The following is a 14190-nucleotide window of genomic DNA, read 5'->3' as shown; positions in this document are numbered from 1 at the left end:
CAGCACCGGCGCTGCGGCTTGCTGCTTGCCGCCCTTTGTTGATCCCCGTTTGAACGTTCAACTCTTGATAGCGGGGTGAATCGCGGCCGCTGACGGGTGCAACACGGCCGCAGCGTGTTGGCGCGCAACCGGCCTCCCCAACATGGACACGTCGGCTCGGAAGGAGCCGCCCGGGGACTTCCCCGGGAGCAACTTCTCGGCACTTGCTCCTCAGTTTTCGGTTCTTCCTACGGCTGTAACGGTGTTAATCGCTCAGCTTTCAAAAGCATTGGCGCTGAATTTGGTCTATCTCCGAAAAGCGTGGGCTTACTTCGAGATCACTTTTCATTTGCGTGGCGCAGCTTTGCCTTAGAAAGGTGCAGGGGTCCTCGTAGCGCCGCAGCCGCAAATCCGCCTCAGACGGAACGTTAAGCAGGTTCTCAGCCATAAAGCCAATTTTCTACTGCCAGAAGAAGACCCTCGGCTGCCGACACATGTTTTCGAATTGTGTCAGTTATCTACCGTAGCCTGAAATAAAACATGATCTTGAACTAGTGGTTCATAGGATCAGCAAACATAAAACTGCGCGAAGCAGACGGGACGGCAGGAGAACACAGATGCAGACAGCTATATATTTGCTGATCTACCGTAGCCCTCAATCTAACGCTAAAACGCTGCATGTCATGATAGCATTAACTCGGCATCCCATGTTTTGAAAAAAAAAAAAAAGAGTGGTCTTCCTTCTTACTGGTTCAACCTCCTTACTGGTTCACCCCGCGTTCTACTAAGCGACACTTCCACATCGGTTCACTGCCTGCCTTTTTGTGGAACCGGATACGATGAGCAGATCATATTTTTTGTTGTTGTTGAAATGTATGTTGGAGTGCTTCGTCAAAGGCTCCAATAATTTTTACCATTAATTGGAGAAAACTGTCATATCATTTGGACACATTTAGCTCGAGCGTCCAGCAGACATTTGCTCAGGAAGGAGCATTTAGCGTCCATTAGCAGAGCATAATGCGCCAATAACTTCATTATTGCCCTCCAAAAATAATTTTTTTCCTTCTATGTAGAATACGAGCAAAGAAAAAGCAGTTTACAATAATAGCACATGGCTCACAGGGTGCTATAGTACTCCATTAACCAATCGCAGCACTGAACAAAATAAACATTTTTAATATTTCACTCGATTAAACGAGCCGGGGGTACCAAAATTTTGCACTTATAATTTCGACTTGTTATTGGCTTTTGTTTAGATAAGAAGGATTAAGAACGAACGATTTTCATCAAGCGGAAGAACAGTGGGTGGCGGCCATAAACGTGTCCAGAGCTTCAATGCAGATTTTCGTTGTATCCGACCATAGTTACAGAAAAGGTACGAGGTAACTACTGCCTTAATTTAAAAAATTATTCTTAAAACCCTATGGTAGTTATTGAATTTCACATTATTTATATATATATATATATATATATATATATATATATATATATATATATATATATATATATATATATATATATATATATATATATATATATATATATATATATATATATATATATATATATAATGGCCCGCTCTAAGCAACCCGTGCGGACATTCCTGTGTGGCCTAGCATTACCGTGTCTGACTCGCAACTTGATGGTTGGGGGTTCAGTTCCTAACCAATTCCTCCAATTTTCCTTTCAGAGCAAATCATTAACTTTACAAACCTAAATGTGTCAATAACGTTTGATTTATGCCGCGACCTTCGAGTCATCAACGTTGTAAAGTTTTAATCACTTTTTTAAATCCACCGTTCCACGTGCGATGTATCCACGTTTTAGACCAAGCCGGAGTTTTCGCTCACGTCGCCGCCGACGACAACGCCGGATTTTCTGCTCAACATAATCCTTACGTTCTCGCGTTAAAACAAACGAAAATTAATATATTTTCACCCGACTAAGACGGAGAGAGCAGCTACTAGGTACGCCGAAGTTGGGGTTTCGGAATTGATTATTACCAGCGGCGGTTCTTTAAGTTACCCTGAAATCTCGGCAAGCGAGGGTTTTGACATTTCTCTTGTTTGAACCCCAGCGCCGCCACTGCGCTTGAGTCCGCGAGAAGTCGCAGAACGCCATAGCAACTGAGAAACCGAGGCTGCTGCTGAGATTTTTCATGCAAACTCCGTTGCTGCTCCTTCCTGCTCTCGTAAGGTCACATGGGATGGCTTTCTTTTTTAGCTTGGTTGCTAGCTTCCTTCATGACTGCGTGTTTGAAAAATAAAGACAGATGACAGAAATTATAGCGAACTGCTAAAGATGGCACGCCCACTACGCTAACGGCGACACAAGCAAACCGAGTAATTCGCAAATGAGTGTTCACGTCAGTAACCTAGGCGTTGCTTCGTCAATCGTTCTATTTACTGGTCGCAGCAGCAGCGACTACACGTAGCGCCGTACAGCGTGAACATAGTACGATTTCTCTAAAGAGCATTGTTGTAGTTTTTTTTTTCTCTATGGCTGCGCATCAGTCTGGATGCTCTGTATATTAGTGCTTTTGCTGTCTATCCTCGTTGCCAGCCATGCAGGACAGTTTCTATCCCCCATTTCTCTTATAATAGAGAGTGACGGGGCACACATTTATGATAGGAAAGGCAGAGAGGTAGGCCTCAAGTAGGCTGTTCCGGACTTCTTTTCCGGACTGGTGGTTTCAAAAGGATTGAATTCTGATTAATAGATTTTCACGGGCCAAAGGAAGACAATGGGCTTTGAGACACACCGTAGTAAACGGCTTTTGGTTCAGTTTCGACTGCCCATGGTTTGTTAAATACCTCAAATTCTCAGTACACGGATGTTCTCGCATTTCTCCCCGATTGAAGTACGACCGCTACGGATGTGAGGGAACCCGCCACTTGGGGCTCTGTAGCTGATCGCCGTAGTCCCTGAGCCAGTTGAAGACAGGAGGAAGATGAAAGAGAAGAAAATATTAGTGATCAAGACACTTAAATGACTGATTGGAACATACTTCAACAAGGTTAGCGCAAAGACAAAGGGTAGATGAAAGATGCACTTAACGTGACACAGACGCTGATATTGGCGACGGAGATGGCAGAGAGAGGATTCATGTGGATCTAACGACTGGTGGGCCTATTTCTATAGTTCAGAGTCACGTGCTGCGTCAGAAGTCAACTAAAGGCCTATTGGCTCACTACCTTTATTACAGCGTGGCTTGCTCGAGCAGTGCGCTTTCGCCCAATTTCACCCTCTGTGTCCGGCAATCCACCCAGAAATTCAATTCAATTCAATTCAATTCATTTATTTTCGACTCGAGGTTCAAAGTCTCCAGGCAAAAAAACTGTTTTATGACAGCTTGAAAAGTGTCTGGGGGCACATACAAGCCAGCTGTGGTCACAGTGTAATTGCAGTGCGAGTTCACATCTTCAGCTTATTTTAAACAAACCCAGAATACAATAATTTAACAAAACAATCGTTATTCATGAACATTGCAAGTAGTTAGCGTTACGATTTAGTTCACAATGAAGACTGCAAAGCATTGCGGATTTCATGCATGTCAGTCTGACCCTTATCATAATCTGAACGCGGTTGCTGTACATAGATAGTTTAATGTGTTACAAAATACCCCCGCAATTCCTTTTTTATTGAAGGTCTCAAAACTTATTTCCTTCTTTTAATAATTCAGAAGAAACGGAAGCAGGTATCGTAAGGACTGATAGAGAGAATTTGTTCGCCGATATGGTACAAACCATTTGTCACAGCTGACAGTACGAGTGCCGCTTTTTTGTTTGCTAAAATTTGTGGAACTCTTTCAAAACGGCTGAAGGGCATTGTTTGCAAAAAAACAAAATATGTATCAGGCGAAATTCTAGATAATGTTTTGCTTTATTATTTTATATTTGAGAAACAATTCTTCTGTGAGATGGTAGTACGATACATTGGCAATATTACGAAGAGCTTTTTTCTGCACAAGGAAAACTGCGTTAATATTACTGATCGCTGTTGATCACTTCCTTTGAAGCTCTGAGCACCAAGTACAAGTTTCAACGTCTGACTTCATTGACCGAGACGTTGAATTAACAGCATTACGTGAAAGCCATTTCAGTGCAGCCTTAATAGCATTGGTTTTCCCTCTTAAGAAACAAAATGGAAGAGAACAGTAAGGAGACGACGCTAAACTCTACCATGGGCAGCGCAACTACACGAGTCATATCATAAGCATGATCGTGGGACGTTGGCTCCGACAGCAATAACATCTGAGCGACCACGTTAATAGCAGACCGAAAAAAGAAAAACGAACTGCCCTATTTTTTCTACTAACGGCCCAACGGCGTTGCGCAGGCGTGCTACTTACGCGTGGGCCCAAGGAGGTTGTGCTCCAGCGACCCTTTCTAGCCTCATTGGCGCGGCCTTGCAGAGCGACGTTTGTGCGTGGTTGCTTTCAATTAACGCGGAAGCTTGCCACACGAATTCGTGTACGAACTACTGCTTCTTTCAAGAACAGAAAGCTTGGAGGGTGGGCGCGAGTTCGAACGAGTGAAACTAGGAAAGAACCCACAATGAGATTAACAAGAAGTGAACAAGACACTAGTGGGCCAACCGCTTACTCAGATTAAGTTTCTGGTCAGTACAGTAGTGTTTTGTCTATTTATTTTTCCGCTCTTTTTCTGCAACCATGAAATACTTCTTTCACATTTCGGTTACCACAATTCGAAAGCATAGGCAACCAAGGAATATAAAACGAAAAATTTACCCTGTATTTTTCCAAGTAGTCAAAAGGCATAACTGCTGTTAATTTAAACTGCAAGACCCAGCTAATAAGCCCAGCGAAGCGATGCTGTTAATGTTTGTGAATTCGTGATGGGTTTCACAGATATTTAACTCCGAGGTAGCATTCTACGCGGCTCCTATGCAGTATTTTTTGTGTGCTGCCAGCACGCGCACTTATTTAGCCTAAGCCACTGATGCGCAAATCAGCATTATAAACCATAATGATAGAATTTGAGGCGCTTCGAACTGCTTTTAAAAGCAGGCGAGAGTTCTGACAGCCATACTGATTAGTGCACTGCACGGGCTCGGGCCAGCCCGAAAGCCCGGGCTCGGCCCGGCCCGCGGGTCGGGCCGCGCCGGGACATGATTTATTTTTCCGGGCCTGGGCCTGAAGTTGCGGGCCCGGGCCGGGCTCGGGCTTAAAGCTGCGGGCCCGAGCCAGGCTTCGGTCCGTACAGAAACGGCTGGTGTCCGACTTTTCATTCATTATTGCAGAGTGAAGTGCAGACCTGCGGCATTGAAGCAGCGACACGGATGAGCTATGAGTTATAGTACGCGCTGAGAAAAAAAAACTAAGCTTTATTCATTGACTTCTTTATTTCCTTATTTCCACGCCGCGGTGCAGTAAGAGTAAAATTCAACCAGCCTTAATTGGCCATTGATCATTCGCGTTCCCAAAACATACCTATACACTATTAGAAATGCATTAGGAAGAACATATTAGTTTAGGACGCTTATGGTCTTCAAGCACATGCCATGAAATACTCAAGCCTTTTAGCTTTTCGTTTCTGCTGAAAGGTGACCAGTTCGGCTATGAGCTCAACCTGTGAGATCGCGTTCAGTAAAAAAATGTCATCCTACTGCTTGCTAGGCAGCTTTAATATTACTTCGCAGGCGGCAGAATATAACTGATTACAATCATGGGGGAACGCAGAGTAGACTAATACGTGTGTATGCAGCTCTTTTTATTTGGCTCTCGGAACTTCCGAGTTTATCTTTGCCCACCTACACGAGATCAGTCTCCAAAAGACGGGCCTGGCGAGAACTACTCTTCATCACTTCCTTCTGGGTTAAAAATAACCAACTTTCTTTAAGCCAAACTGCGGTTTCAGAACCTTTGTCGGCCAGTTCCTTATCGGTGTAGTAGTAGTCTACTTGCTCAGTTAATGTGAAACGGGACGGGCCGGGCTCGGGCTGGGCTTCACTCCGGGATTCACGGGCCGGGCCGGGCTCACTAGAGCGATAATTTAGCGGGCCCGGGCCGGGCCGGGGTTGAAGCCGCGGGCCTGGGCCGGGCTCGGGCTTCAGGTCGCGGGCCCGGGCCGGGCTCGGGCCTCAAATTCAGGCCCGTGCAGTGCTCTAATACTGATTTCCATGTGCAGTTGGTAAGCAGGCGAACGTATGTAACCTGTTCATTGATGTTTCTATAATTTAGAACTGAGACCAGACACTCTCGCGTGGTACTTTAATGTAACGATTTCTGGCCACGAACCTCAGGCAAATGTCTAGTGTTACGAGGCAGCCATATAGCGCCTGTTCTCTGTATAATAAACCGCTTCCGTGAACAGCTCGCAGGGTTCTCGTTCCTGCGTGACAGCATGCATTACAGTTGCAAAGTCTCTCGTCCGGTATAGGCTGCATATTCTGATAGAATATAATCCCTCATAAAAACTAATCCACAGTTATCGCAGTGCGGGTTGACGATGTGTCCCCAAATACAAGCTTCGAACAGAGGTGGTGGTGAAATCTCTCCAAACGAGGAAATAGATGCAGGAGCTTTGATTTTAGCTGTGAGTCAGTCGAATGTAGGGAAGTGCGATAATGAGACTGTAAAGTTTGCAGGCGACCTATTTCTTTCGCCAGCTCTTTGACATTAACCACGTGTCAGGCTTAGTAAAAACATCTGCCAATAATCCCGGCTTTCCTTTCCTGGTCGCTTCATTCCCTTTATTGTTGCAGAAATACCACAATACTTTGGGATCGAGTGGCCAGCGACATTAATGAAGTGGTGAAGTACTTAATGCCGAAGTCAAGTGGTTGGTAGAACTATGCGAGCGCAGCAGCGAGATTTTTAACCTCTGTTTAGACTGATTGACAGGGCAGAGGGAGTCATGGAACAAACGCGGGTTAATGACATTGTGGTCGAAATCAAGAAGAACAAATGGGCTTGGGCAGGGCATCTTATGCGAAGGCAAGACAGCCGATGGCCGCTAAAGGCAACGGACTTTATTCTAAGTGGAGGCAAACGTAGCAGGGAGCGGCAGAAAGTTAGGTGGGCGCATGAGATTAAAAAGTTTACGGGGATAAGATGGCTGCAGCTGGCAAAGGACCGGGCTAATTGGAGAGACAAGGAAGAGGCCTTTGTCCTGGAGTCAGCGTAGTCAGGCTTCTGCAGCTGATGATGATTTGTACCAGTTAAATTTGAAGATTCAAAGCCTGTGGCACGCTCCTTGTAACAGTTACAGATATAGGCAAGCTGACTGGAAGGCCCGAGAGTCTCCAGGCCAGAAAATAGGAAGGCGCAGGCCGCGGCATTTTGCATTCAGACGTTTCGGCTCGGCCAACGGGTGAATAACTGTATGTTATGCCGGTGCGACTCTAGAAAGGCCGCGTCATCATCATCATGCTCATCATCATCACCGGCCTGACTACGTGCTGTGCAGGATAAAGGTCTCTCCCATATCCCTCCTATTAACCCTGTTCTGCGGAAGCTACGGCCACCTTATCCCTGCAAGCTTCTTAATCTCATTCGCCCTGCTAACTTTCTGCCGTCCCCTGCACCGCTTGCCTTACCTTTGATTCCATTCCATTAACTTAAGGGACCATCGGTTATCTTGCCTTCGCATTACACTCCCTGTCTATGCCCATATCTCTTTGATTTCAATTAGGATACCATTAACTAGCGTTTGTTCTCTGAACCACTCTGTTCTCTTCCTGTCTTTGTATGTTGCACCTATAATTTTCCTTTCCATAGCTCACTGCGCTGTCCTCAGTATAAGATCCGGCCTTTTCGTTAGCCTCCACGTTCCTGCCTCATCGATGGGTACTGGCAAGATACAACTGTTGTACTTTCCTTTTAAGGTTTGGTTTGGTTTATTGGGGTAAGTGATCCTGGAAAGCTGCCATTCATGACCTAAGAGCACATGCCAAATGCAAGCCACCCAGTATTTATTCTCCTTGTTATTTCTTTCTCGTGGTCCGGATGTGCACTCACTACCTTCCCTAAGTTGGTGCATTCCCTTACCTCTTCAAACGCTTCGCTGCCTATCGTACACTGTTGTCTCGTTCCAAGACTGTTGAGTATTACTTCAGATTTCTTTATATTAATTTTTTGACCCACCATCTGCTTTGCCCGTCTAGATCCTCAGTTATGCTTAGCAATTCACCCCCTCAGCTACTTAGCAAGGCGATGTTATCAGATAATCGAAGATTACTAATGTACTCGCTACTGACTTTTATCCCCAAATCCTCCTAATTCAGATCTCTGAATGCATCCTAAAAACAAGCAGTGAAGAGCAGTGAAGAGATAGTGTCTGTCTGGCTGATACCCTTCCTGACTGGGATTTTGACACTCACTTAAGGGCAGCTTAACTTGGTATAAATTCTGCATATAAATTCGCTCTGTCTCCCGGGAGCTTATAACACCTCAGGAGAAAGAGACACAGCTCCCAATATGCTTCTTGTGCAAGAAAACGTCCTGGGAGGGCTAAGGCAGTCACGTAGCAGCTCTTTCGTGCTGCTTCCCATTTCTTCATGCATGTCACAAGTATTCGTTGGGGACACGCAGAGAAGGCGCATGGTGCCTTTGACGTAAGTCTTGGGAAGGAGCACCAACACCCAGCAGCTTTTACCCCACCGTGATACAACGCCGTAATGCATACCTGTATACAATATTATGTCGACGCCGCGCGGTAAGCGGTTTTAACAGAAAAGAACTGATCACAGCTCCTTGCGGCATGCCCTTCTTCACAGCACAGAAAGATGATGGGTAATCTGGAGCCTCGCGAGATGTTTCTCGCCGCTTATTTAGTTTTAGTTTCGCAATTTGTGTAAATCGTTTTTCTCAAGAGCCAAGAGCTCCCGAAGCATTGAGCCTCTTCCAACGTAAGAGCGAGTCAAAGACAATTTTTATGCCCAGGAGAACACCGATAGGTGTACACCCGCGTGGAGAACTTTCCAAGTGTCTTGATCAGTGCAATGAAATCTTAAGTCTAGGCTACTGAAAATAGTTTAATTTTCTGGATATGCACCTAATTGCGCGGCAAGAAGTAATATATTTCTTAAAAAATCTTTTCGATCAGTTTGCCCAATAATTCTGGCTGTGGTTTTCAAAGGCGCTCAGTTCCTTTTTTTTGCATGCCAGGCTTGACAACTGGGATAATTTGTGCCAACTTGTATTCTTTTGGAGCCGCGCCACTAATTATGAAAGAATTGTGCGACTCGAGAGGACGAAAGTAATAGTGGTGAAACAGCTGAGCGAGAGCCTCATAGCCGACCACAACAGTTCCTGGAAATGAACGCTCGGCTGCATTAACGATCGCTACTGATAGCTTTCTCAAGGTGAAAATTAGGTCTAATGCCGGTACATTCGTCTTCTGTCGGTCAAAACAAAGACAGGCAGGAAGTGTCGCAGGCTCCGACGCCTCAGACAGGAGCCAACAGTATTATTTGTCCACTTATTTTAGTGATCTTCGCGCATGCGAAGATAGTGCAGCAAAAGGATAAAGCTGTTGGGGTTGCGTGCATATGCCTCCAGTTTTGACTAGCGTTTTAGGCATGTTTAGCGATGCACGGAAGTCTCCCAGACGCCGCTGCCGACTGAGCCTCGATCGATGGCACCGGATGTTTCGCTGCGCCCGTCGACAAGCCTATTTGGACATGCGATATTCTTGGTGCACGGCGTTCTCCATCCAGCGCACCTCCGAACAGTGCGCAGCTTTCTGAACTCCTCTTGTTTGATGCGGCAACGCTTCTTGTTTAAAGGGGCATTACGACCTCTTGTTACAACGTGGGTATTTGCTCTCAGGCACTGAGCTATTATGGTCACCAATTTATCGTTTCGAGTTGCGGTTGTAATCCCGCTGCTCGCAGCACTACCGTCAGCATCCCAATATGTAGATATAATGAGCACTTTCTTCCATGTCATTCGAGCGCTGACATCTCATACTAGAATCAAATAATGGACTTTATCTAAATCTGCGCAGAAGCCAAAGTTCGGAGCAACGCAGCTTGAAGGGAAAGACACATTAATGCAGCTGGCAGTCAAATTTTTAAATTAGGCTACACTGCTTTCAGCGAATGGTTTAAATCTATGCATTTGAAAGAAGATCTGCGAGTATGGTTTCTCAAGCGCACGTGGATTAGCTGTCCCAGATATTAGTGTGGGTACTGAAGAATAGTGAAGGAAATGCGATTTGATAAGTGAATTATATGTATGTAAGAAAAAAAAAAGAGTCGAGTACGGTACACTGTGGTACACCAGGCACAACAGCGGACAAGGTGAACATGAACGTGAACAGTCAGGGGCAAAAATCTGGGGACCACGTTTTCCTCAAACGAAGCCAATAGCTCTGCTATTAGCCGGCGGCTGGAGACCACACTTGTGGAGATTAAAGTCAAACTTTTGTTCTTTCATCTTCACAAGTGTGGTCTCCAGCCGCCGGTTATTAATAGAGCTGTCGGCTTCATTTGAGGAACGCGTGGTTCACAAACTTTTGTCCCCGACTATACTGCAGTCTGTTTTTGACAGAGTAGTTGAGTACCAAGGAGTTTAGCTAAAGGTTGAAAGCTTTTGGTAAACGCTGTCTGCGAGAAACTTGGACGTCTGAAAGTAATCGAAGTGAATATTGAAGTCTAAATTAAAATAGTGCTGTTAAATCAATAACGTAACTTGAGAGTCCGAAGACAGGCCTTGGAATTTCGTCGATTACGGTGAACATAGCTCATGAGGGCTTTGGAGTTGATAACCTAGTAGACAACGTGAGAGTAAGTGATGCACCTTGTGGTGTTTCGGCGCACACTTGCCAGAGAAATGACGTGATGCATTTTAACTGACTGTTTTAACAGGACTGGAACGATCTTGTTCCCTTACAAGTCCTAAGGAGCCGAGGCTGTCGATCGGTTATTGGAGATCGGCTGTGACAATACTTGCTGCATATCAGGAGAGGTCTAGGTACACACAACGAATATTGTGTTTCGTTGCATCTACCTCGTTCTCTTGTATATGCTGTCCTGTAAAGTTCTAAGCAGCGCACAAACTTCTTTACCAGCGTCTTGTTTCCAGTAAGCACGGGCCTCTCACTGCGGCATAAAGCTGCAACCTCACTGTGCAGAAGCTATGCACAGGTGGAAACCTTACCAAAGAAGTCATTTTATTAACATGCGACTAACCACGGCTCTCCGAGCACAAGTGAAAGACATGCTATTATTTTCTGAGCAGTTTTCTCTTGACGAAGGATCCGTATAGTACTCTTCGATGTACGAATAAATTCAATTGGAAGGAGAAGTCAAAGTACATTTGGCGGTTGAATGAGAACTATAGTATTTTCTTTCATACTGCTTCCACCTGTACACAGTGCAGCAGGAAACAGTTGCGATTTGTTTCCATGGTTCTTCCAGCTGTACTTTAACCTCCTGTTCACGTGATTGATACTCGCGCTGGATGTCGGCGCATTTTTGCTGACAGGCAAAGCATGTACAGGGTTTGTCAGAAGTTCCCAGGTCACATGGTCTGTTTTTGAGCTCTATAGTCAGGCAGTTAAGACCCCCCCCCCCCCCATCCCCAGAATCTCTATAGAGGATAGGAGAAGTATCATTCTTATCTCTGAAAACCTTGATATGTTTACTCTCATCATGTGTGACAGGATATGCTGCTGAAAAGCACAGCCTGTGTCCTGGCAACTTTTTACCAACCATGTATTGATGCAAAGGTTACCAAAAGTTTCAATTATCCCTAACTGGGGCCATGGGCGGAGCTCTACTTTGTCATACTTGTAGTTGGCGGCAATGATACTTCAAAAGTTCTGTTTTTTTTTTGTGCGCGTGCGCTTAATGACAGGAGCGAGGTTACTGTCTTCAAAAAATGTCACCGATTGTGCTTTCTGATTAAGGTGTTTGACCAGCGCAGGTCTTTATGCCTTTACTATGTAAGCTGTTACTATGCGATAAAATGAAGAGACCCACCGACAGCTGCAGACAGCATGCTCGGATAACAGGTCGCGCAGCAAGGTAGCTTTATGCGCCGTCTCGACCGGTCAAGTTTTTTTTGCGATGCAAGCAGGACACGGGCAATGATGGAGATCCAACTAGCGGAGAAGGCTCTTTCCATCTGCGAATCGTTTTCCTACTTCGCACCGAGTCTAACTCGCAGCCGTCCTGCATGGTCTGGTTTCCAGAAACCCGAGGCTCTCGACCCCGATTCGGTCGCAATGCAGCCTTCCTTCCCATACCGCAAGGGTACAGTTTCTCCCGGCCGTCCTCTCGATACTCTTTACGAAGCCCGGGCAGCACTTTAGCGGCGCACTCCTCTCCTTGGATCAATTTTGCTTCTGTCACGCGTTTTTCTTTTCCTGCTTGTCACTGCGTTTTCGTCCATTGCGGTTGCACTCCGACCCTCTTCCGCGACAGGTTTCCTTTTTCTGCTTGCGGGCTGGTCCGATAAGAGCAGAAGAGGAGACGGCCTCGGAACCACCTCTGCCGTTAAGTAATCGGGCTCTGACGGCTGCTGTCCCAAGGGAGCCAAACAGATTGCTTATATCCGCCACACAGAACCCTCCTCGGCTTCTTGTTTTATTTGACACAATCTGTTCTCGCTGGCAGTTCTCGAGCTTTCTCACATTTCGCAGAAGTATTCGTTTCGTACGACGCTGCTTTGTTAATCTGAAGCTTAATTTGCAGCATACAGCTGCCGCTCATATAAACCTAAGAAAGGTGCAGGTACTCATAATTATTTATCCTCGTAACTGACCTTGGTGGGCAAGAGGACGAGTTGGAGGGAAAAACCAATCCTGAGAACAGCGTTCAAGGTGGTGTTGCAAGGACGTTGTGCAAGTACCTCGAACGTTTCTCGTTACGGATTTACGGGGAGAACGAGCGGCCCTTGAACGTGTGCGCCAGCATAGGGCTTAGGTTGTACAGCACAGCGTGCGTTAGCGCTCGTTGTAACCTGATCGGACTGTTGTTGATTATTATTCGCGCAGATTTCACGCCTCGTCTACTGTACGGCAACTACCTACGTGTGCACGCGCCTCTGTACTTCGAAGTAGCAGCTGCGCTGCACATATGCGGGACAGCTGTAGTAGGGGATGCCATCGCCCTCACTGACACTTTACCCTTTCAAGGTTCACCACCTCTATTGAGATATCGTGGCCGTGTAAAGTGAGCTGAAACCAGATGTACGAAAGACGCCAACAGATGTTCAAACCAAGAAAGCAACGCATGTTTATTGTTTTTATCTTGAGCGCCTTTCATGTCAAATCATACTTCAAGAAGCAGAAATCTACCGTTCAACCTTTAACGGTACCGAAAGTTGGGTGAGTTGGTGTACGTTCGTGATGAAAAACTAGCGCAAAAGGAACACGAAGGACGGAAGGAGCACGAAGGACGCTTGTCTTTTGTGGTGTTTTTCATCATAAACCTTTAACGTGCGGTGTTCCGAATTCGGGACATGCCAAATATACGTCGTGCACCCATTTCTATGTGATGCTTGGATGCAAAACCTAATGACAGTAAGCTGTCAGCAGCCAACGCTTCCTGGTGAAAATATATGGCTCTAGTGCGTGAAAGGTATGTGACGAAAAAGGAGGCTAAAATATATAAGATTTCTAGCTAGTACCTCATTTTTGGGCACTGCTCCAGGAAGGTTAAACAAGATTGTTGCGTAAAAAATGTTTTCGCTTGCTGGGTTCCTAACAATTGCCCGTGTCGTTGTCAGATGCTTGAAACGCTTTATTTTCATGAATAACCTGTTGATTTCTGTTTTGTCCCGAATTCACCGCATCAGGCATTCGCGACACTTTGTATGTACTGGAAGAAATATAATGGAACTGATTATCTGACGCATAATGTGTAGCACAAGCTATTAGGAGAGTATGCGGCTGAAGGGCATGTCTTCTGTAAAAATTCTGACAACTACTGCACGAAGCATATACTTGAACAAAGAACGATACAAGAACGGGTTGTCGCGCCCTTTCTTTTCGATTTGAGAGGCCTCTATAATCCTTCCTGGCATTGGTACGAGAAAAAAACAAGTCCTTTGGTCTAAACTTTGGTCCACATACTAACGTTTCCTCCTATCCCTTTCTTTGTTGAATTTTGTGTCCTAAAGGCCACCTTCCTAGCTGTCTTCTGAGACGACCCAGATTACATGCGATGTTTAGAATGAGATGACTTGTTTAAGATCGGTACCAGCAGAAATGATAGTGAGCACAGTGACAGAAGCCAACA

The sequence above is a fragment of the Amblyomma mixtum genome, chromosome 3, assembly GCF_055824585.1.
Source record: "Amblyomma mixtum isolate Tamu chromosome 3, ASM5582458v1, whole genome shotgun sequence".
Classification (NCBI taxonomy): Eukaryota; Metazoa; Arthropoda; class Arachnida; order Ixodida; family Ixodidae; genus Amblyomma; species Amblyomma mixtum.
The sequence above is the reverse complement of the archived record's forward strand: the minus strand, read 5'-3'. Positions refer to the sequence as shown.